The sequence below is a fragment of the Pogona vitticeps genome, chromosome 2 (genome assembly GCF_051106095.1).
Source record: "Pogona vitticeps strain Pit_001003342236 chromosome 2, PviZW2.1, whole genome shotgun sequence".
Taxonomy (NCBI): domain Eukaryota; kingdom Metazoa; phylum Chordata; class Lepidosauria; order Squamata; family Agamidae; genus Pogona; species Pogona vitticeps.
The window spans coordinates 30,637,149-30,661,224 of NC_135784.1; the positions used below are offsets into that span (position 1 = coordinate 30,637,149).

General features: G+C 44.2%; 1 protein-coding gene and 1 long non-coding RNA gene across 9 annotated transcripts in view; one reads left to right on the forward strand and one right to left on the reverse strand.

Annotated features, from left to right (window-relative positions):
• Positions 1-1,125, reverse strand: part of LOC110069874 (C-type lectin domain family 2 member B) — a 73,090-nt gene extending 71,965 nt beyond the window's left edge. For all 6 annotated transcript variants that reach the window (XM_078388725.1, XM_078388722.1, XM_072989151.2 and 3 more), the window contains exon 1: positions 91-1,125. The gene's annotated coding sequence lies outside the window, so the exon portion shown is untranslated. The remainder of the gene's footprint in view (positions 1-90) is intronic.
• Positions 1,113-24,076, forward strand: part of LOC140704311 (uncharacterized) — a 28,935-nt gene continuing 5,971 nt past the window's right edge. Inside the window, exons 1-7 of one of the 3 annotated variants that reach the window (XR_013542740.1) lie at positions 1,113-5,208; positions 9,185-9,327; positions 9,650-9,748; positions 13,115-13,395; positions 15,919-17,240; positions 19,413-19,543; positions 21,434-21,727. This is a non-coding gene — a long non-coding RNA (uncharacterized LOC140704311). The remainder of the gene's footprint in view (positions 5,209-9,184; positions 9,328-9,649; positions 9,749-13,114; positions 13,396-15,918; positions 17,241-19,412; positions 19,544-21,433; positions 21,728-24,076) is intronic. The other 2 variants (XR_013542738.1, XR_013542739.1) reach the window with 2 other exon arrangements.

The window sequence follows — 24,076 nt, forward strand, 5'->3', positions numbered from 1 at the left end:
GCATGAACCCCGTAACGCATGAACGCGGACCCTACACGCAAGTCACGGATATTCACAGATCAGGCGAAAAAGAGACAACTTGTTACTCACTCTGAGTTTCTGCTCTCCGACTTTTCTGTGGCGAGGAAATCACCCCGCCTCGCTGAAATGAGTCCAGCTTCCTCAGTTGCACTTTGACAGCTCAGGAAGATACGCAGAGCCAAGCTGGTTCCACCCCATGTTTGGGGTTTGACGTTTACATTTGCTCTTCGACTTCAAGAGTTCACCGGTTGGGGGGGGGAGAGAAAGTCCAAATCCGCCCACCCCGCAAAATAGAGAAGCAGCAGTTTCCACAACAAATCCGAATTCTATAAAAGTAAACCCATGTGTTTTTTTATGCAGTGTAACCTCATCCTAAGGGTTTAAAAAAACACGTTATGGTCAGTATCCTATTGCTATTCCTGCAAAAAGTGGGGTCCTATGGCTCCAGCTGCGTTACATAACTGGTGATTTACTGTTCTGTTATTTTTAGAAAAGGTAGTTCTGTTAGTGCCTGCTTAGCATGCCAGGCAAAAACGAAACAAAAATTAAGAAGTCGGAAATGAAGAAGTGGACTGGTCCATGAAAGCTCACATTAAAATACAGCAGTTAGCCTTTTAGGTGCCACAACGTTCTTGCCTGTTTTGTTTTCGCCTGAAATATTCAGTAGTTGACTCAATGGGTTTACTCTGGTTGGTTCTAGCAACAGGGTACTAGTTTCTGGACTTTGCTCCCCAAAAGCTTATTCAGTACCAAGTGGTTAGTCCTCAAGGTGCCTCATATATGGTTCCATTTCTGTTAGTATGCCTGCCCTTGGATCTGTTATCTAGGAGGAGAAGGGTGGATGTTAGACATTCACTGACAGGTGAGCAAGACAGAAAGTTCAGACCTGGAACCTTTGTTCTGTAAAGCACTCAGTCTGACAGATAAGGGAGCAATAAAGCAAGCAAGACTCAGCGCTCAAAGTCATGATCCAGAGGTGATATTTTCTTGCTAGGGAGCATGGAAGAAGCTCAGACCAGCAAGACTTTTTTGTTTCGTTTTGGACACACTCCAGTCAGAACCACCCAATCAAGTTCTTGTAATCCTCCTCCCCTGCTCTCTAGACAATTGTTTATATCAGTGGCAGTTACCCTTTGCCCAGGAAAGTTCCACAGCAGGCTGACTGATCTTTCCCATACTTTTCACCAGAGCAAATGACTGAAAACCTAAGAGCAACCTTCTTATCAAGAAGTGCTTACAATTCAAAAAGGAAGGGATGTGGCTTTTATTCTCCTCCCCTCCCCCCATGGTCAGTTCTACTTTCAGAAATTCTTGCCTGGTTGCCAGAGTGTTGAAATCCCGTATGTTATCCGCGGCAAAAAGTAAACAGTTACCTGAAGAATAAACAGACAGACAACCCTCCAAATAAACAAAGCAATTAATTAATTTCACTATGCCAAGTTCATGCTCAAAATACTGGAATGACAAGATTTTGAATCAGGAAGAATTGCACAATGCCAACTTCTCCATGCGCTGCCAGGTATACTAAGTATTGTTTTGTGGACTCATTTCTTCTGCATTTTCAATTGGTGTCTTCAGTGTCTTGCCATCTTTATAAAATATATGGATACAAACCATACAGTTAATGCTGGGGGAGGGGGGTGCTCTCCAGTGACTGTTGGACTATAATTCCCATCAGTCCAAACCATTGGCCATGCCAATTAGGCATAAATTGGCTCAGAGTCCAGCAGAATCTGCAAGGCTATTGTTTACTCTCCTCCTGTCCTTCAAATAAAACGGTTGTCCAGAGCGAGCAGGAAGAGGAAGTGGCTGCTGTTTCCATCTGCTGCCCTCCCTCCCTCCCTCGGGCCTTGCTTCCCATGCCCCCATAAGACTGTTAGTAGTAGCTGCAGGCAAGCCAAGTAACAGCAGGATACAGCTGGCGTGTGACAGCCTTAAGGATAATGACCTCCTTAGGATTGCTAAGATAGTTGGTTAAAACCTTCTGAGAACTTGGAAAAGCTACGCAAACGCTGCTTCAATGATGCGGCCCATCTTTAAAGCAGGAAAGTGTTGCCTTGCCTTCATGCTGTGCAGCAGGAAGCAAAATTGCTAAAACACAGAACTTTGAAAATTGTGAAATAGTCATTGCAAGAAGAGTATATTTCAAATTCTCTGTCAAAAGAAAAGGGAGTGCAGCTGGTTATGACCTGGAGGAGGCTCCGAGGACCATCTATTTTGGGCATAGGGCAGACGTTAACCCTGTAACCAGAAGCCCTGAAAGCAGTGGTTGGTATTCGCACTACCATGCCAAAAATATGTATCAATGTGTAAGAAGGGAGCAAATGCCAAATAAGTGCTTTGTAAGGAAGACAGAATTAGCTGAGACACCGAGCTCCGGGAGTAACAGATGAATGAGGAGGACAGATCTTAATGTCCTTAATGTGTGACTTATCCTTTCAGGGCCCAAACAACAATCATCATTCCACAGTCACATATACAATCTTAATAGCACTGGAGTTTTACTTACAACCTCACATGCTGTTTGTGGTTTGTGTCACTAGGAGAGACTTGGGGTGGTGGTGGGATTGTATATAAAAAATGAGGCCATTCTCAGTCCTTCCACTTCACAGGTGCATTTGATGGCGATACAGGAGAGAGCCTTCTCTGTTCTTGCTCCTAGACATTGGAACTCCCTCCCACTGGAGACCAGGCTGGCCCCATAATTGCTGTCCTTCCTCCAGCAGACAAAGAGCTTTCTCTTCAGGCAAGCCTTTCCTCAGTGACTGGCTGCCTGAGTGGGGTTTTTAAAATGGACAGTTGGGCCTTACTGCTTTGAATGGGTTTTTGGTGTTACTTTTGATTACCATTTTCTTCTGTGGTATTTGTGTAATCTTTTTTAGTAGTTGAATTCTTACTGTGTTTAGCTTTCAATGTTGTCTTTTAAGCATGTAAGCTGCCCTGGGTCCTTTTAAGGAGAGAGGAGGGGTAAAAGTATTTAAAATAAACAATAAATAAATATTTGCTATCCTTCTACAGGCCAGAAAGACTGTTGGGTCCCGCTAATCGAGCACCCAATAACCTACCCGGACGTCACAAGCCCAATTAAGCTCAGACGAGAGGAGATCATTTCCAGTTCCTCTATTTAGCTAAGCAAAGCAATGGGGCAGACAAACCTCTGCACGCAGGCACGGAGTGTCGCCCCCACCTTTCATTTCCAGAGATGCTTATACCTTTCAGCACTTTGCAGTCCACCACCCTCTCCTTCCTTTCTGGTTCAGCTACAATACAGATGATGATCGCATGTGCTCTTCTGTGGTTGGAACATCTTTCTCACCCACATCCTTCTTTGCAGTAAACATTTTGCAGCATATACCGTATTTTCCCTTAATGCAAGCAGTAGCACAGAAGCAAGATGTTGTGAGTTAGGATAAGTCCCTACCTGTGGGCCTAGGCTTAAAGCCTGGTTACAGAAGCTAATCAAAGCATTTGACTATGCATAGAATCTCTTCATTCATCCCTTTGCTTTTAAGGGGCTTGGACATAGTCCATGGACCCGCACCTATGTAACCAACCTACAGGACATACCTCTGGGTTATGCGACAGGCAGCACACTGAACTACCATGCATGAAATAACTATAACCACTGTCATGCATATAAACCCAAGAAACAGACTGCGCGGCCATCCCTACCCCAGAAGCCAATCAAGTCCATCACATATTATCAGCCGGAGCATATGTTTTCCACATGTCCTCTGCTATTTTATGTAATTTTCCCATGTTGATTTCAATGGCTCCACTTTTGTTGATGTAATGGCAGCATGTGTTATTCAACCAGAAGCAAAGACCTCCTTCTTTATGAAGCAGACAGTCTAGGGCCGATTCATGCTGCATGAACATCCCTGCCAGGGAGATGGTCTCCGTCTGAAGGGCCTTCATCCCGTGAGCTGTAATATATATTCTAAGGCTTCCAGTTGATACAAGCGCTGTCTAAGCTGTCAGACATTCAGGGCTACTCCCACAGCCAGCAATATAATAACACCGAATCTCTCTACATTGGCTTGGGCATGTTGTGAGAATGGCTGATGGTCAGATTCCAAAAGATCTCCTGTATAAAGAGTGATGGCCCTTACAATCTATGACAGCTACCTCAGAGGGGAGGAGTAGGGTGGTCATGAGGCGCCCCAAGAGGGGCACCATCTTCGGAGGCTTCCCATCTGCCCCATGGAAGCCTCAAGCTTTCCAGAGAGCAGCGTGGATATCGACTCCCAGGAAGGACTAGGGGTCCCTAGGTGGAGAGTCAGGTGATAGATGAGTGATGTCTTTCTCCTGATATGAATGAGGACAAGGTGATTGCCCAGAGGGACTTCCTGAAGGGGGCAAATAGCAGCAGGACCAATCAGTCTTTATTCCTTTGGGAGACTGGGGTTTGGGGATCACCCAAAATTTCTCCCTGGAGACCCTGGTGGTCTGATGGGATGGGGTCATCCCCCTGACTTCCCACGGTTGGCATTACTGGGGGTGGACTAAGGGTGGGCTCCAAGGCGGCAACTGCACCAAGGACAGGTAGTCCCATGGGGGGGGATCAATGGCAAAAGGGGGCCATGGGGATGTAAGGCAGCGGGTAATCATCGTCTTCCTCCACTGTTTGGATTTTGACTGGAATGGGAGCTCGGTAGATGGGGGAAAGACTTCCGTTTTTTATTTCAACTATAAGACTCTGGGCTTTGTCCTTTGGCAAATTGGCCCCCAGTCGTCCCCTGGGATGTAGTGTCACACCATGCAGAACTTCATCAGTGTTAAGGACTGCTGTCATAATGAGGAAATCTATTGTTGCTGCTGCTATTGTTAGCTATCAATTTTTTTTCTAACCCTCCCGGGGTTTGCAGGCATAAAATACTCAGAAGTATTTTTGAGGGGTTTCCCCCCCCCCCTGGATTTCAAACTTCTTCCTCTCAGATGAAAACTGTGTGTGGTTGTATGTTTGCTTCACCGCCCTTAAGAGATTTCAAACTCTTCTTTCAGTTTTTCTGTTTTCCAGCGTAGTTCAGTGAAGCAGACTAAAAATAAGTAATGTCAGAGGAGTAGCTCGACTGAACACAACCGAATGAAAATCTGTTATGTGACCACTCCTGCAACATCTAGCAAAATCAAACTTCCCTTTTTCAACAGCTGATAAGGACCAGACCTGCTTGTTACAGTAATGGGGTAGGTATAATCTTTGTCTTATTCTTGCCAGATCTAATAATGCTCTGAATTCTCTTTGATTCTTCTGTTAAAAAAAATTAAAATGAGGACAGCGAATATATTTCCATCATGATTGCCGATGGCCAGAAGAGAGCTGAAGTTCACCTGGCAGGAATATCACACAGACTGAAATAAAAATAGAAACAAGATAAACCATGTGCTGTCCACTTGGTCCACTTGGTTATGGTGATCCCTTCATGGATCTCTAGATGTAAAGTCCACTTGGTTATGGTGATCCCTTCATGGATCTCTAGATGTAAAGTACAGGTACTCCGAAGTTGTTTATCAGTTGTCCTTCCAATGGCACTCTGGATCCATGCAGGCTGCCCAGGTGGCAGGGCATGTAACCCCATTATCTGGAAATGCCCCCCTGTTATCTTGCCTGGCCCCTCCCCCGGGAGGCACAGTGGGGTTTTGAACTCCCAGCAGACACCCACTGAATTACAGCAGCTTTTGTGACATGTGAGATGCATGTCGTTTAAAAACCAGATGTTGTTCTTATAAAATTTTACGTAAACTCTCACTTATGCAAAAATCCTTTCTGAGATATCAGAAGATGCTGAAATCTTAATCTAAAATATGCTTCTACCAGCTATCTGTATTATATTTATTCAGAGTCAGAGCAGAAGTGCGAAGGGGAGGTTTGGGTTGGTTGCCTTCTGAGATGAAAAGGGCTTGCCTCTAAAATCAACAGAACGGAGCTGGGTTCCAAGATGAATTATTTATTAGTTATTTATTTAAAACATTTTTACCCATCTTTCTCCTCAAATGGATTCCAAAAAGAAGACTTTTCTGTGTTTTGGTTTCAGAAAGAAAGGACAAGGGGCAGGGATAATGGCCAAAATCCTATTTCATATGTAATAAATTGCACCACAGCAAGCCCACTGTGGGGAATTTAGTTAATCAACCTCTGTAAATTCAGTTGATTCAAATGGGCCTACTCTAGTTGCAATTTAGAGTAAGTTCTTTTGAATTAATGAAACTAATGGAGGAGTTGATTCACCAAATGTATACTGGTTCAATGGGCCTTGTTGTTGTTGTTTAGTCATTTAGTCGTGTCAGGCTCTTCGTGACCCCATGGACCAGAGCACGCCAGGCCCTCCTGTCTTCCACTGCCTCCCGGAGTTGGGTCAAAGTTGAGTTGGAAGTTAGCTGAGTTGGGAGTTAGCTGTCCTCAGTCTTATCAGATCCTTGTTGCTGCCTCAACATCTTAATTCCCCTCCCACACCTTGCCACTGCCTCCCTCAATGGGACTACTCTAGTGTAATTAACTCTGCCAAGTAACAGGATTTCAGTCATTAACTGTATTGGTGGTAGTAACTTTTTTTGAGCTGTTTGACCATTTCTGGAGGTATTTCTTCCTAACGTTTCACCAGTCTCTGTGGCCAGCATCTTCAGACATGAAAATGCCAGCCACAGAGACTGGCCACAGAGATTGGCAAAATGTTAGGAAGGAAAACCTTCAGAAACCAGCCAAACAGCCTGAAAAATCTACAACAACCATTGGATCCTGGCCATGAATGCCTTCGAGAATACATTCACTGTATTGTTTTGCCTCTGGGAAAATGCCTAGTGTCAGAGAAAGACTAGACATGGTCAGAAATGTGGTTTATGAGAAACTTCCTCATCAATATGTTTTGTGTAAAGGATGTAACTGATAGCCAATGCACTTCCTCTCTCCCCTCTGTTTGCTACTTTTTCCCCACAACAGTGCACAGCATTGTTCAGTATTTTATTAATAACAGAATGGGCTGATGTAAGATGGGAGATGCACACTCATCTGGCTGTGCTTTTCCTTCATTTGTTCCTCTCCTTCTATTTCTACAGAATTGTTCCTTCCATGGGAAAAAAAGAAAACCTACACACACACAACAGCCTCCATACATCAATAAGTTTTCATGTTTGCTTCATCCAAAAAAGGAGGCAGTTGATACCTTTATTAGACCCTTAAAATGTTGCCACATGGCTAGCTTTTGAGTCGGGAGGACTGGGCATTTCAAAGCTGAGGGCAGTGGGGAGAAACAGAAAAATCATCCAGACCAAATGTTGAGGCCAGGCCCTCTCAATTTTATATTTTTTTTTTTTGACATTAGTTCTGCAGCCTTCAGGATCAGCTTGAGAGGGGAGATTTCACCTCAGGGGTTCAGGGGAGATTTCACCTCAAGATTTGTCTAGGGGCATTTAGGATGAAATCAACCATCCCTGAGGTGAAATGTATTCCTTCACACACCTGGTGTGAAGGAATACATTTCTGGTCTGAATACAATATTCTTGTCTGCATTGGAGACAACTTGCTTTATATCAAGCCAAGGAGAAAGAGGGCATTTTTTGAAGCATCAGGCTACATGTCCTCACTGATATCAATTCAAAATTATGATTTTACTAGTAGCACTGAATGAGGGAAAGATGCAGTGGGAAAGGCTTATGAAGATGAGACTGCCCAGGAAGTAGACTCCCCATTAAGTCATTGGGAGTTAGCTGTCATCAGTCTTATTTATTTATTTATTTATTTATTTATTTATTTATTTATTTATTTATTTATTTATTTATTTATTTGATTGATTGATTGATTGATTGATTGATTGATTGATTGATTGATTGATTGATTGATTGATTGATTGATTGATTGATTGATTGATTGATTGATTGATTGATTGATTGATTGATTGATTGATTGATTGGTTGATTGGTTGATTGATTGATTGATTGAGTGATTTGATTTGATTTGATTTGATTTGATTTGATTTGATTTGATTTATACCCCGCCCATCTAGCCTAAAAGGCCACTCTAGGCCGCTCAGATCCTTGTTGCTGCTTCAACATCTTACCTCCCCTCCCACACCTTGCTGCTGCCTCCCTCACTTTCTTGCCCAACTCCCTTCCATGGCTCTTCCTTTTCCATTAGTAACTCACTTTCTGACACATCCACCTGCCTTCTGGGTCTAGACATGCCAATGGCATAAGGCAGCTATTCAGTGCTGGCAAGCCCAGGCTGAGACTTCCTCATGCTGAGGCAAGCAACCGTGCCCAGAAGAGGAATGAAGGAAGCAAGGCACACCTTCTTTGTGCACCTTCCTACCGTCCCTTATAATGTGCCAAATCCAGTTTTGTTTGCCACATGACAAGCCTCCACTTGTCACAGATGTAGGCCACAGGGGCACTGCAGTTTTAAGCTAGCAGTGGCCCATCTCCAGTTGCCTATTTGTCAGTGGGAGGGACATACAGGGCAACAGCTTCTATCAGCCCCAGCCAGCATAGTCGGTCAGTCTCAACAGCATCTGGAGGGCCCAGAGAATAAAAGCTCCAGGAGCAAAAACGAAATATTCATCTGAAATGTGGTGTTTACAGCAGATACCATACAGTGCCAGAAAGACAAATAAATGGTCGCATACCTTGGGGTGGAGGGGCAGAGGCAACGTTTACACCTGCATGGGCTCCATGGACGTGGCTGACCCCAGGATGCTTCTGAACAGCCTTTATTGCTTCAGGGAAAAGAGTTCAGTGTGCAGATAGAGAGTTCAAGTGTTTCTCAATCCTGGCTCAACTTCACACTCCCATCAGCACTTCCTGATCACTCCACCAGTTCTTCGTTGTTGGGTTTCAGTTCTTCTCACTAAAGTTGTGTCAGAGTATTGAGAATTTACAGGCCTGAACAGAACAGAACAGAAGCAATAATGAGCTGGTATGATATCCAAGTGTGTAAAATGCTGAGTCACAGTGACTCGGGAGAGGTGGTGCCTGGATGATGCAACACCTGCTCTGATTGGGCAAGGGCAAATACTCAAGGGTATATATATGAACTGTACAGAGAACATGTCCCACCCTTCATTTCGATAATTCCATGCTGTCGTGCTGCCGCTTTGTATATTTGTATTTGTTGTAAATACACGTGTCGTGCTGGAGGAAGCTGAACGTGTCTGCCTTATTTTGCCATCAGGACCTGGCTCCTGTCCATCCACTGCTTTCCACTGGGGCTGAGCTGATGTCACTAATTCTTAAATTAGTAGACTCTGGTAGTTCCACCTGTCACCAAGCCATCTGTGTCAGGTGCAGATGTTGGCATCACTGCATCGCTTCTAGGTAGGTGGGTGTTGGTTCCAGTGGGCAAGGCTCCCTATGCCAGCTCATTGGCTGCCCCGATGGCTCCATACATCCTTGCTGAGGCAGGACTTACCCACTCCACCCATCCAAGAATCTTTGAGCATCCGGGGAGGGTCTCTCATGAAGTGCAGAAGGCCAAGGTAAGTTCTTCTTAGGCCTCTGACCAAGCCTCCCTCTTGGCCTCCCCACCTCCTATTGATGGCTCTGCCTACTTCACCCCACTTGTGCCACCCACTAGCACTGGCTGTTCCTTACTACTGCCTCCTCCCAGGTGCCCTAACTCTCTTTGTGTGTCCCTTAGGTGCCCGGCCACCAGTGCCTCACTGCAGTCCTAGGGGCAGGCAGGCGTGAAGACAAAAACAGCCAACTACAGACAATGTAGGTGTTCCTCTCACAGCAGGTACTGGATCCATTCAAGTCTGAACTGCCCCTAAAAGCAAAAAAATGACCATCCTGAATCTATCATATTTTAGACATGTTGGAAAAAGGAAAAAGATGGGAAAAGCTGGAAGGAGTTGAAAAAGAAGGCCAAGCATGACATGGATTGACTCAGTAAAAGAAGCCATAACCTTTTGGAGGTCATTTAACTCAGTGGTCTCCAATCTTGGGCCTCCAGATGTTCTTGGACTTCAACTCCCAGAAATCCTGGCCAGCAGAGGTGGTGGTGAAGTTGTAGTCCAAGAACATCTGGAGGCCCAAGGTTGGGGACCACTGATTTAACTCATATGGTCACCTTAAGCTAGAAACACATAACAACAATGTCTGAACATCAGACTAATATACTCTGCCCATTAAGGGATGAAAAAAGGCCAGGACAGGGAGCTTTCTGGCCAGTTGAAAACCATATGAAGTACTCCTTTATACTGCACATATTTTTTAAAAACAATAAGCTGTGGCTGCAGTGCTAAATTGTTTCAGCAGGGTCTCCTAATCTAGCTTCATTCTTTCCCATCTTAACTTAAAGCTGTCTTTTTAAGTTTCCAGCATTTCAACAAAGCCAAGCACAAGTGTTACCACTGTCATTGCCAAGCTTGTCTTCCAGGTATTGAAGGTGCTTCAAAACTGTCTCTAGATGTAGGTGTCACTGAGGCTTTTCATAGAATTGCTTGCTTCTCTCGTTTTCATTTTGGGCAAAGCCAATCAGCCTCTGCTTCTCATTTCCTCTGGCAAGCAGGAAGCAGTTTTACATCATGTCTTGCTTGTGCGTTCACAAGTCTACGGACTCGATACACAGCCACAACAGAGGGCTAGCAGAACCTTTAGCCAAACCCAGCAAGCTAACTTACATTGTCCTTTAATTTTGATAATGGGAAGATGAAGTAGGCAGTGGTTCCCAACCTTGGGTTAGCCCAGGGGTTCTTGGACTGCAGTTCCCAGAAACCCCAGGCAGCACAGCTGGTGGTGAAGGCTTCTGGGAGTTGCAGTCCAAGGACATCTGGGGACTCAAAAGTTGAGAACAAAGTTGGGCTGACACCTAGTGGACAATTGAAAACTGCACTGAAAAAATTTGCTGATAAGTAGAACGCTGCCAACCACGGAGGCACCAACCATCTATGCTGAAGAGGCTGAAACTGACCAGTTCTTACAAAACTTTCTGGACCAAAGAAAGATGTTCCTCTCATTCTATCTATATCTATCTATCTATCTATCTATCTATCTATCTATCTATCTATCTATCTATCTATCTATCTATCTATCTATCTATCTATCTATCTATCTATCTATCTATCTATCTATCTATCTATCTATCTGGTCAAACGACCACTCTAGGCGGCTAGAGTGGGATTGGAATGCTAAAGTAGGGAGTCAAGAGATAAAAGGAACAACAGGAAAGTTTGCGGTTGGAGTTCAGAACGAAGCAGGACAAAGGCTAATAGAGTTTTGTCAAGAGAACAATCTGGTCATCACAAACACTCTTTTCCAACAACACAAGAGGCGACTCTACACATGGGCATCACCAGATGGGCAATACCGAAATCAGATTGATGTTGTTCTCTGCAGCCAAAGATGGAGAAGCGCTATACAGTGCAAAGAGAACAAATCTATCCATTTTGAAAGAAATCAACCCCGAGTGCTCACTTGAAGAACAGATCCTGAAGCTGAGGCTCCAATACTTTGGCCATCTCATAAGAGAAGACTCCCTGGAAAAGACCCTGATGTTGGGGAAGTGCGAAGGCAAGAGGAGAAGGGGACGACCGAGGATGAGATGGTTGGAAAGTGTCATCGAAGCCACCAACATGAACTTGACCCAGCTCCGGAAGGCAGTGGAAGACAGGAAGGCCTGGCATGCTCTGGTCCATGAGGTCAGACATGACTTAATGACTAAACAACAGAATGCTGCCTCCTAGTGGACATAACCATATTGTATGGAATAGGTTTTCAAGGTACATTACTGTACTGTATTTAAGGAGTGCCTTTACCATTACCAATCTCCAATGGGTTTCTCTGGCTGAAAATGGATTTGAACCCAGGTCCCTTGAGTCCTAGTCCATCCCTCTGTCTACCATACCTCACCGGATCTCTGGACAGCAGTATAACTAGCTGCTTTTTTGGCACCTGGAGCTTCAATGCTTTATTGGGTTGCAAGAGATTGGTATAGGGAAAGGGAGGTGTTCAACTGGGGGGGGGGGAGCTCCGTACCTGCGCATGCACTTGAAAGAGTGGGGGGAAGGGAGGCCGTTGACTAGCTGGCTTGAGGAGATAATCTGCACAGATTCCCTTCTAGTTACCGCGTGTGTATGTATATGTACATGTATATATATATTTAATATATTATATATTTTATATATAATATATTAAATATATACATATATGTACATTTATGTATATGTAACAACAACAACAACAACAACAACAACAACAACAACAACAACAACAACGAAAGAGTTGAGATCTGAAAGGCTTAATAGATGCCTCTCATGTAGTCAGAAACAAAGTGGTGAAATACTTTTAAGGCTTTAAAAACAGTTTTATGTCAGGGTAAGCTTTCGCGGATCAAAACCCGCCCCTACGAAAGCTGAAATAAAATGTGTTCTTTCTTTTTTTTAAAGTGTTCCATTATTTCACCTTTGTTTTGTGGGCCGGTTTGTCTGTTCCCAGCCGGGCGTCTTCGAAGGGGTCTCCCGGGGAGTAACTTTTGAGTCGGTCGCGCTCTCTCCTCAGGCGCCTGAGCGGAGGCGGTCGGCCAGAGGGAAAAGGGTTGGGGGGGGGGCGAATGAGAAAAGGAAAAAAGGGGGGGAGCGGCCCTGACGGGGGGCAACCGGCGCTCGAGAGGAACGAGGCCGAGGTTAAATCTCAAGAAGGACGAAGGGAAAGTGTGGGTTACCGAGACGTCCTGTCAGAGGCCCACGGGTGGTTTCCCTGAAGCGTGAGCGGCTGAAACCGAGCGGCGTCCGGCTGGCTGCCCTTTTGAAAACATCGCTGGAGGGGGGCCATCGACGAGCGGAGGCTTCCCTACAGAACCGACCAGGACACATGGAGTTAAGCATGACATCCCGCTTCATTTCTGTGGGATGATGAAACTCACCCGGATTCCTCTAGGAAAATCGGCTTCAAGCAGCAGCCCTATAGATAGATAGATAGATAGATAGATAGATAGATAGATAGATAGATAGATAGATAGATAGATAGATAGATAGATAGATAGATAGATAGATAGATAGATAGATAGATAGATAGATAGATAGATAGATTGGCCGAAATCGAAGGTTACTCTGAGATAGATTAGACCCACTAAAAGCAATCATTTTTTTCTTATTCATTTCAGTAGGTCTGTGTTCGTGGCAGCGTTGGTTTTTAGCTTACTGAGTGGAAAGCTCTCGCTCTGAAGAAACCCCGCGGAAGAGCCGTCTGCCCGAGTAATTTGAATAAAACTTTCCAGGATCGCCTCATTACTCCGGGGCGGAGATGACCACCAGGAGTGGGCCCCCGCGCCTTGGAGACAAGCCCGTTTCTCGAAGTCTTGCTGCAGAAAACCCACCAAGAAATGATGCAAAAGGAAAAATTGCTGGCAAAATCAACAGAAACATTTCCACGAATCGCCTATGGGTAAAATGTGTTTTTCCTATTTATTTATTTATTTATTTATTTATTTATTTATTTATTTATTTATTCATTTATTTATTTATTTATTTATTTATATGCCGCCCACTCTACCCAAAGGTCTCTGGGCGGCTTACAACAATTAAAAATCAATTAAAATACAATAAAAATACAATGATTAAAATACAATTTAGTATGATGTTTGCTTCTTATTTATGGTGGTGTATTTTAGATAAAGTCAATTAATACTAAGTTTCTTTCTTTATGATTTCTTTCTTACTTTACAGCGATATAAACACGTAAGTCTCAACTGTTTCTCTTAAACTACATGTCTTTTTTTTTTTTTTAGCAAGATAACATTCAGCTAAGGTTTGTTTTTTGTTTCTAAACCCAAATAATAAAGCCATCCTTTTGCGAAGGGTTCTGCTGATAATCTCTGTTTTCATGTTCAATGATATCCTTCTACTTCCCTTACTGACAAAAGCTGTGATCTTATGTACCTTTGGGGGAAGAGGTTTTCAACTTACTTCTGGATCTATTTGTCAACATTCCCCTGAAGAGGAGCTGGAAAACTTGCTTTTTGGATAGATCCGGCTGAGGGAATCTAGCAGTTGAAATATAAAGCTCTGAATAACACAGAAGCAGCAGTACTTAATATTTTTTTTAAAAATATGCCACGGTATATTTCAACTTATTTGTATTCCTGCCTTGAGCAGGGGGTTGGACTTGATGGCCTTGTAGGACCCTTCCAACTTCACTTTTCTATCATTATATTCTGTAAATTAAATTGTAAATAAAAGGCTGTAATACTATGTATGCTGAGACTAAAATTCTAGACATAACTTCTCCTCATCTAAAGGTTTATAGGGCAATTATGTGCAAAATTAGGCGTAGGTAAACTCCTTGGATTGAAGCCGGCGCCGGCGCAACCAACTGGGAAGGACGGGATGACATAAACAAGGCAAGAGGGAGCAGGCAAGCTTTCATGTCCGCCTTTCCGTCTTCCTATCTTCACTCCAAAGTAAGTCCAGACAACCTGAACTAGGGAACTTTGGATTCACTTCCCACGGAGAATTTCCGAACCCAGAACGACTTTCCCTTTGGGCTGGCATTTGACTGTTTGAGTTCAACAGATGAGTCGGGCTGCTTTCCGCTGAGTTTGCAGTTTTAGATATTGCATCGTTTTTGTCTATTACATCCGAACCGCCCCACCCCACCCCCGATCAATAGACGACTGGCAGGACATTTTGAGACATCGTTGGCCTCCGCGCTCAGAGTCCTATAAAGTGAGTTTCTAGTTCTGCCTTGGAAGCAGACTGCCAACATCAATGTGGGGACGGCAAGAAGCGTGCTTGTCCCTCCTCTGCATCCTAAACGGATTTATTCCGTTGCAGTGGGCCGGGTTACAGGCTAGCGACCAGCACATACCGCTGGCCCGCGGCCACTCTTGACGATGGAAGCTGCATGCAGAGGACGGCTTCTCAGGATGAAGTATGTCCCCCCCCCGCTCCACAACTGCACGATCGGTGGTTTATGGCGTATTTTAATAATGGCATCTGTTTCCTCGTTGAGTCCTCTGTAGTCCTTTGAAATATTTTCCCGAAGGATGGCCATGTCTTCTGCGCTGGCAAAACCAATCCAGGGTCTTGTGGCGGCTTAAAAATGCAAACCCGGAGTATTTCTTACTCCGAGCGCGTGTTAGAACCACCGGCCTTCCCTCTCTGGCGGGCAGTCAGTCAGCTCTAAATGGAGCCCATTTAAAGCCTCCGTGTGAAAGGGGAAGGATGATAGGCAGCAGATCTTCCCTGTGTGCCCTTGGTGGACGGGCTTTGGGTTCGCAAGGGACGCCCTGCTGATCCAGGCGGCCTTCAGACGTTCTGTTTTAAGATACGGAACAAAAAGCGAACTCCCAGAGTTGCAGGGAAAAGTTTGCGGGGGAGATGCGAAATTCAGGGCAGGAGCACAAGGGACGGCGGCTGAAGCAAGGCCTATCACGTCGTCTATTAAGAATTTCAAAAATAAAGCCTTCAGGATTTTCCTTTTGGATCATTTGATTTATATTGCGTTATACTGTATATAATGATGTCCGGAATGTCTGTCAAGGAATCTGCTGGTTCTGTTTCTGTTTGCAAGGTTTGCATTGTTACTAAAAGAAATGGATTTTCAGTTTCCTTTATTTATAATCCATTTATTACATTCATTTAAAATCGAAATATATGGCTAAAATGTCTGGATCTAAAATTAATTAACTTCATAATAAACGATCTAAATATTAAATAACTTTATTCCCCACTGTGCCCTATTGACAGAGTCCAGACTCAGTGATCCAGTTCTACAGCTCTAAGATTATTATAACAATATAAATTATAAAATATTTAGGAACCAGAATGCTTCTGTAGAGCGGCAAGCTCTCATTCTTGCGGCCGACAACTTCCACTTTAGCTCAATCGGAATGTATTAATTCTTTCTCTTTTCTTACACTGTCCAAGTTGGGGTACATTTCTAACGCTAGCATCTTTTATTATTAAGGCTTGTTCGTGGAAGATTCGGGGAACGTCCTCTCCGCTCTCGCCCAGAGCTTATTTCCCGCTCCGACCACCTTGTTTCGGACAGATTTATAACAACAAAATTGGTATTATAAAGTAGCATGTGAAATAACGGTAGACGGAAGAGGTGCTAGCGGCCAGTCCTGGGTTCTAAGTTTCTCCGGCAAGGAAACGGGCGCAGACGAAACCAGCTGAATGGGCAAAGGATGAAGTTACAAAGGAAATCTACACTACTTGTGAAAGTTTCTCTCTTAGCCTAAATTCTTGTCGAAATGTCCTGGGCCTGTTTTCTTTAAGACCTATGTTACCATGTTTGATGACCATGTTATAATCGAGTTTGAGCATTCCTCCCCAGGAAATTCTGGAACCTTTAAAAAGAACATATTTCCTTTTCTGTTAGTTTTCCTTGATTGTAATGTATGGTCATCATTAAGCTTCCAGAAAAGCTGGAAATAAACCAATTATTCTTTGTGATCAACACTCTGAGGACTGATTCTTTTCATTGCTTTGAACCCTCCAGTCCAGCCTGTGAAAAGACCCTGTTACTAACAGCCCTGCCCTAGTCTGGCAAGCTGGAGGCTGTGGTTTCCTTTGTCGGTTCATGGATTTCGTGTTGACTGGTCTCACCGCAAGGTTTTCCTATTCTCCTCCGCTATTTTCTTCTGCGACCTAATGAAATGATCTTTGAGGGTCTGGCTATCCAGACGGTGTCACCGGCACATCTCACGTTACCCAAGAGTACGCCATTGCCTTCAACATCCTCCGGTCTACTTGCAAGAGCAAAACGGAACTTAAAACTTTTTCTGAGCTTTTTAAAAAAAAATAAATCCGACGTTTCGCGAATTTTATCCGCTTATCCAGTTTAATCCTAAAGAAAGCCACCTCCTGCATTCTATTAAGTTTTAATCAAGATGTAAAGACACATCGAAATAACGGGAATTATTTTGATTTTAGGGCCGTGGAGGGAAGATGGTGGCAGAGATAACATCAGTCACTTTTACTGTGAGGAACCCCGTTGGGCTCGACCAACTATTGTGTTTTTAATTGGTTGCTGTCATGCGTGTGTGTGTGTGCGTGCGTGCGGGCTTCCCTATTTGGCTGAGAAAGCGCTTGGTCCAAAGAGCACACCGGGAAGGAGGGGCGAAGTAGGCGGAGCTTCCAGGGGAGGCGGGGCAATGTGTTGAGCCGGCGCATGCAGGTTGGCCGCGGTTTTTCTAGGAAGAAAAAAGCCGGTCGCGAAAGCAATGCTCGGCTGGGGTCGAGAACTACAGTAGAAGGCGTCGTCTCTCCCTCCGTCCGGGTCAGGTGAGTGATCGACCGTTTCTCAACGCAATCCCTGGCTCGTCTCAGGGCCGCGATCCGCGCGGTCCAAGGTGTAAATCGCGGCGATCTGTGCGCTCCGTAACGTTGCACCGATGAGGAGGGAGGAAAGGGGAAAGGGAGAGAAAGCGAGACCGCAGGGGCGCATGGCGAGCGAGTTCCCCTTTTAACTTTGGGCTCTTTCCCCTCCTGGGCACGGGCTTCCCTCTCCCTGCTTTCCCGGCGCGGCTCCCCGGAGGACGCCCTGCTACGGCCTCTCCTTTCTCGCACCCTTGGAAATGAATGGCCCTTGTTTGCGACTCCAGCTCCCAGGATCCCCCTCCACCCAGGCGGGTTTCCCAAGTCTTTTCCCTCTGCCCAGAAGAAGGCCCCCAACTTTCTTCGGAAAGTTTGGGCGAGGCGTGGAAGGAGAGCAAGAAGGCGCCTCCCCCCCCCTTCCATCCCTCCCTCCCTCCCGCTGCTGCGTAGCCGCCTTCCTTGGCAGCGGGCGACTCCTGCCCTGCCCACACCCGCAGAGGCTGAGCGAATACCGCGATGTACATTGCCTGGGCGATGCCTGGGTTATAAGCAGTCGCCTTAGATTCTTAGGTGGCTCAAATATGGATCGCCGGGTCCACGTTTTCCCAATTATTAAAAAAATATATACATTGCTCCGAAACTTCCCTTTTTGAAGGTGCAAAAGTCTTTTCACTTAAAAAAGATCACTAAAATGTTTTGGGTGGTAGTGGTGGTGCAACTCTTCAAAGTCGGGCGGGCGGGGCGGGGGAGGGTTAGGGCCTGAGAAAGTTGCCTATCCCGTCCTTAGAGTTTTGGCACTGCGTTAAAACAAAATTGTGGAAGTATTCAGTGTTGCCTTATGTCGAGATTTATAAAAGAGCATGAAAATTCAGTAGCTTGCAGCAGCCTGCTTTTGAGTTGTTCAAAGGACTGCTTGGAAATGTCTGATATAGAGTCCCTTATTAATTTGCTGAAGTCACGATTTCGGTGATGGTGGAAGAAAAATGTCCGCTTCTTTTATCATTTCCCAGTAAATCTGTTTCAAAACATATGGCGCTTTGTGTTTCAGTGCGATCTGGCCTAAATAACATACAGTATAAGGGATACACACTGCAGCCTAGTGGATAGAGTGGCAGACTCTGAGTCAGTTTTAAGCCCTGCTCAGCCAGTTCACTAGGGGAGTGGAACTGGTAAAAGCACCCTTTAAATATCTCTCTTATCTTGAAAGCCCTATTAGGGTCCGCTAAAATACAGTTCTGACTTGACAGCACATGGCAGCAACAACAACAACAAAAACTAAGGTTAAAAATCCTATGGGGCAATAGATGGAAATGCAAACTGAGCTTAACTCTTCAATTTTAGGTATCAGATAGACTGTTTGGTATTGTTGGCATGTATTATTACTGTTGTTATTCATTTAATCAAATAGATTCTTTAAAACAAAAAAGTCCTAGAAGTGTTGCTTTGTGAGTCAGTCCAAGGAATTTGGCTGCTAAAGGCAAAGCATCATATGCAGTAGTAGGCATCCTTCAGTCTCGAGAGACTATGGTAACATGCTCTGAATACAGGTCTTGGAACAGCGTCTAGTGTGGCTGAGAAGATCCAATTCAAGAGAGAGACAATCCCTTCCACACTGAAGACAAATACAATCTGTCCCCTGTCCAGCTCCCTGCTTTTGCTGGTTTCGGGACTGCCCCTTTGCCTCAGCCTGCTGGACAAGTGTCTCTTCAAAATGGGAAAGGCTGTGATGCACCGCCTGCCTCCAGGCTGAACGCTCAGATGTCAAGGTTTCCCATCTGTTGAGGTCCATTCCTAAGGCCTTCAGATCCCGCTTGCAGATCTCCTTGTATCGCAGCTGTGGTCTTCCTCTGGGGCGATTTCCCTGCACTAATTCTCCATACAGGAGATCTTTTGGAATCTGACCATCAGCCATTATCATGATATGCCTGAGCCAACATAGACGTCACTGTTTCAGTCGCTGGCAGTAAAACAGCAAAAAAAAAATGTTTTTAAAAAAACACACACACATTTGCTGCCCTTTCTGGACATCTAAAATCTTCTGCCTGAGACGATCAGATCACAGTAAGCGACCAATAAGGGCTCCCAGTTTTTTGACTCCTCATGTTAATCCCTCCCCCCCGCTTTCTCTTCCTTCCGTAGGGCTCCTCAGGACTTGCCTATTATGTCTACAACAAAGTGTTTTCGGGCCACAGTCCTCCTCTGGCTAATTTGTCAGGCCCCATCTGAGATGGCCGGCACGAGTATCCATTACTGCCAGAAAGATCAGCAAGGTAAGAATGCGGTTTAGGAAGCAGGTAATGTGGCTTGGCTGAGCCTAAGGCAACAAATCAAATAAATAAATAAATCATCATCATCATCATTGTTGTTGTTGTTGTTGTTGATGATGATGATGATGACATCACACACTAACAACAACAACAACCCTGGAAAGTCAATTTCCAGGGTTTCTAGGGTAGAGAATACAGTACTCAGACATGGTTTATCATTCCCTTTTTCTGGAAGTACCCTGGAATTGTGCAGCTTGGCCAAGGCCACACAGGCTGGCTCTACCCATAGAAGGCTCAGTGCAGAATTGAACTCCCAACTTCCAGCTCTGTAACTGGAGAAAAATAACTCCAGCAGACTTTTCCAAATATTGGTTACTTGGAATATTCATGATTTGTCCAGGTTCACATGCAGGATAAGTGATCTCTCTCTCTTCCAACTTCTTCAGTGTCTTTGACAATCAGGTTTCATCATCATAATAACTGACACCATTATTATGGATCTAATGGTACAGTGAATCAGCGTTTAGGGCCATTTAAGAATTACCCCGTTCATAAAGATTGTTGTTCCTTCTGCTCCTCCACATACATTTTGTATATTTCTTTATTTTAATCCACCATTTTCCTTAAAAAGACCCAAGGTATAAAGACAATATTTAAAAGCTAAAATCAGTAAGTATACAAATATTAAAAAAGAATTTAGCAAGAATTATATTGAAAATGGTAAATAAAATCGGTACTAAAAACACTAAATTGCAATAAGTTTAAGTAAACCTAATAACCATTTTATTTTTAAAACGTCTTTAATGATTATTACATAATAGCTTTTCTTCTGCTGCTAGCAGTGCTGAAGTTGATATGCATTTAGATGCCAAACAAAGCTATGGATGCACACAACTGCTTTATTGTTGGAAAACTTCCAGTAATGTATTTAGGAAGTACCACTTGTGGACATCTCAGTGTGTTATGTATCTGGCTGCAGAACTGGAGGTGCATTTCCACACTATTCATCCCAGAAGATATGTGACTTTGTTCAGCCTGCATAGCTCTGGGGTGATGCCCAGAAGAAAGGAATAGTAAACTACTTTGGAGTGCTCTCTATCTAGAAAACGCCATTAAGGTTCTTTGTAAGTCACAATTGACTTGAGGACGCATAGTTATTATTTGTAGTAAAAAATTCCCAGCCCCGGTAAGCTTACAATCACATTTTCACAGAAGGGAATCACCCCAAAGTAACACATCTACTTAGAGACGTATCCTCTGGACACATCTCATGCAAGTGGTGATAAGCCTCAGGACATTGGTTCATGTGTTGGTGATCTCCAGGATCGACTACTGCAACTCTCTCAATGTGGGGCTTCCCTTGGGGGCTGACCCATAGACTACAGCAGGTGCAAAATGTGGTGTCCAGGCTGGTGGCAGCTGTGAGCAGATTTGATCACATTTCCCCAGGGCTGGCTCGCTTGCACTGACTCAGATTCAAGGTATTGAATGGTAACCTATAAAGCCCTTCACAGTTTGGGATCATGTTCTCTCCCAGAGTTTCTTTACCCAAGGTCATCTCTGTGCACCACCGTGCACCTCCAAGTGGGTACGCTGAAGGAGGCCAGGAAAGTTTCTACAAGGAATCAGGCCTTTTCTGCGATGGCACCATCCTTCTCGAATTGCCTCCCAGAGGAGCTATCCCTGCCAGTTGTGGGGGAGTCTTCTGATTTATGCCTTGTTTCTTGTACTCAAGAAGAATCTGACAATCCAAAATGAAAGTAGACTGAGGTAGATGGATAGATGTAGCCAAATCTTATGTTTCTTTCTCAGCTGATATTTCAAGATTTGAAATTGTGGATTTCAGATCAGATTTCACTCCAGTTGTGTTGAACTGTCCCATCTTTATTACAGCTACCTTGGACACATACAACTGCAGTGCCCCTAGGGGTTTTTTCACCCGATTCACTCTGATGACTCTACATTGGATCTATATCTGCAAAACTCAAACTTACGGGGACCCATGTCAAAACATTTTATCAATCATGAATGGGTCCATTCATTTTTTCAACAGCACCTTCCAAGGGCATTTTTCCCTCAGTGGGCATGATTTGATTATTGAGAATATGACAGAGTTCCTCCTAGGAAATTATGAAGTGAAAGAGAGAAAAAACACGACAATATATTTCCGTATCTCCCTTGATCCAGGTGAGTTGGAATATTTCTTTGTTCCATATTGTAGGACACAAATGTAGTTTGGAATTTTGTACCTCCATCTCTTTCAGTTTGTGAAAAAGTTGTGTCCACCATACTCTATGGAACAGAAATCAGTTGAACCACTGAACAGAAATGGGGCAACAGAGTCATTTCATGTATCTAGAGATTCATGTGACAACTAGGGATATGCCATTCAGATTTTGTGAGCTAATTCCCATTTTGGGAGTTCCACATGAAAAAAATTATAGATCCCTAAAAGTGGCTCACCAGCAGAAAAACTAGACTGGAAGGCTGAATGGACTGGCATAGGCCTAGCCCAGTCAACTTGCTGTTAGCAAAGAAAATGTGCCATTGGTTGCTGGGCTCACTGCAAAAAAGTGTGTTCACAGTACAGAAATGTATTGTCATCCATAGATGTGTATCTTGCTGAAACACTTTTTTTTGCTTTTATTTTCTTGAGATCAGTTTGATGCTGGTCCTGAGTATTATGGAGTTTTGGCCGAATGGGAACATTTTGTCCAGCAAAAGACTGGAAGAGATGGAGGGAAGAGATGGGCAGCCACAGAGAATTTGGAGAGCCCTTCTCCCATGACAAAGCAACATCCAGGGAGAAGATCCATGTTGTTTCAGAGGAGAGTCACACATCTTGCTGGCTTCTGAAGATGCGATTCTTCCTTAATTCTTTTTTGTGATGGGGGGGGGGTGTTGTAGAAGCCTTCAGGGTGCAACTATGGCCTTGGGGTCTCTGTGCAACCCAAAAGCCACATGACTCCCAACCAGCTTCCTGATTTCCTAGTTTGGTGCTTGCAGATGATCTGCGTCTTCCCTTTCTGCTTATGACTCCAGTCTCCCAGAGGCAGTGAATCCTGCACTGAGGCTTCAGCTGTCCATGGTGCTGAAACAAGTTCTCCAAATAAATTCATCAGTATCTTGGACAGCTCCTTTGACGGCCATGACCCAGATCATATTTGTTGCTTGCAAAACTGGAATCACCCTCTTCCACTGAGTTAAAATGTTTGATTCTGAGATGATCCCTGGGCAAACCTGTCTCCTGATTACTACAGTACATCAGTGCAACAGTGACTCAGACCTTTAAATTTGGGGTGGGAGTCCCTGTGCTTTTAGAGACTTCTGGCATATGAGACCCCTTCACGGATTACTGCCTTGTCATGACGAAGGGGCTTGAGTAATTCAGAGAAGCTATGGGCTATGTGTGCAGGGACACCCAAGACAGACAGATCATAGTGGAGAGTTCTGACTAAACGCGATCCACTTGGCACAGGAATTGGCAAGCCACTCCAGTATATTTGCCAAGAAAACTCCATGGACAGAAACAGCAGGCTAAAAGATATGACGCTGGAAGATGGGCCACTCAGGTCGGAAGGTGTCCAACATGCTACTGAGGAAGAGCGGAGGACAAGTACAAGTAGCTCCAGAACTAATGAAGTGGTTGGGCCAAAGCCGAAAGGATGCTCAGCTGCGGACACACCTGGAAGTGAAAGGAAAGTCCGATGCTGCAAAGAAAAATACTGCATAGGAACCTGGAATGTAAGATCTATGAACCTTGGTAAGCTGGATGTGGTCAAACAGGAGATGGCAAGAAGAAACATTGACATCTTGGGCGTCAGTGAACTAAAATGGACAGGAATGGGCGAATTCAATTCAGACAGTTACCATATCTACTGTTGTGGGCAAGAATCCCGTAGAAGAAATGGAGTAGCCCTCATAGTCAACAAAAGAGTGGGAAAAGCTGTACTTGGATACAATTTCAAAAATGATAAAATGATTTCAAGACGAATTCAAGGCAGACCTTTCAATATCACAATAATCCAAGTTTATGCACCAACCACCAGTGCTGAGAAGACTGAAATTGACCAATTCTATGAAGACTTACAACAACTTCTAAAACTGACACCAAAGAACGATGTTCTTCTCATTCTAGGGGATTGGAATGCTAAAGTAGGGGGTCAAGAGATAAAAGGAACAACAGTAGACATGGTCTAGAGGGGTGGGGTAAAAATCAAATAAATAAATAAAATAAATAAATAAACAGGAAAGTTTGGCCTTGGAGTTCAGAATGAAGCAAGGCAAAAGTTAATAGAGTTTTGTCAAGAGAACAAGCTGGTCATCACAAACACTCTTTTCCAACAACACAAAAGGCTACTCTACACATGGACATCACTAGATGGGCAACACCGAAATAAGACTGATTATGTTCTGTACAGCGAAAGATGGAGAAGCTCTATACAGTCAGCAAAAACAAGACCTGGAGCTGATTGTGGCTGTGATCGTCAGCTTCTTATAGCAAAACTCAAGCTTAAACTGAAGAAAGCAGGAAAA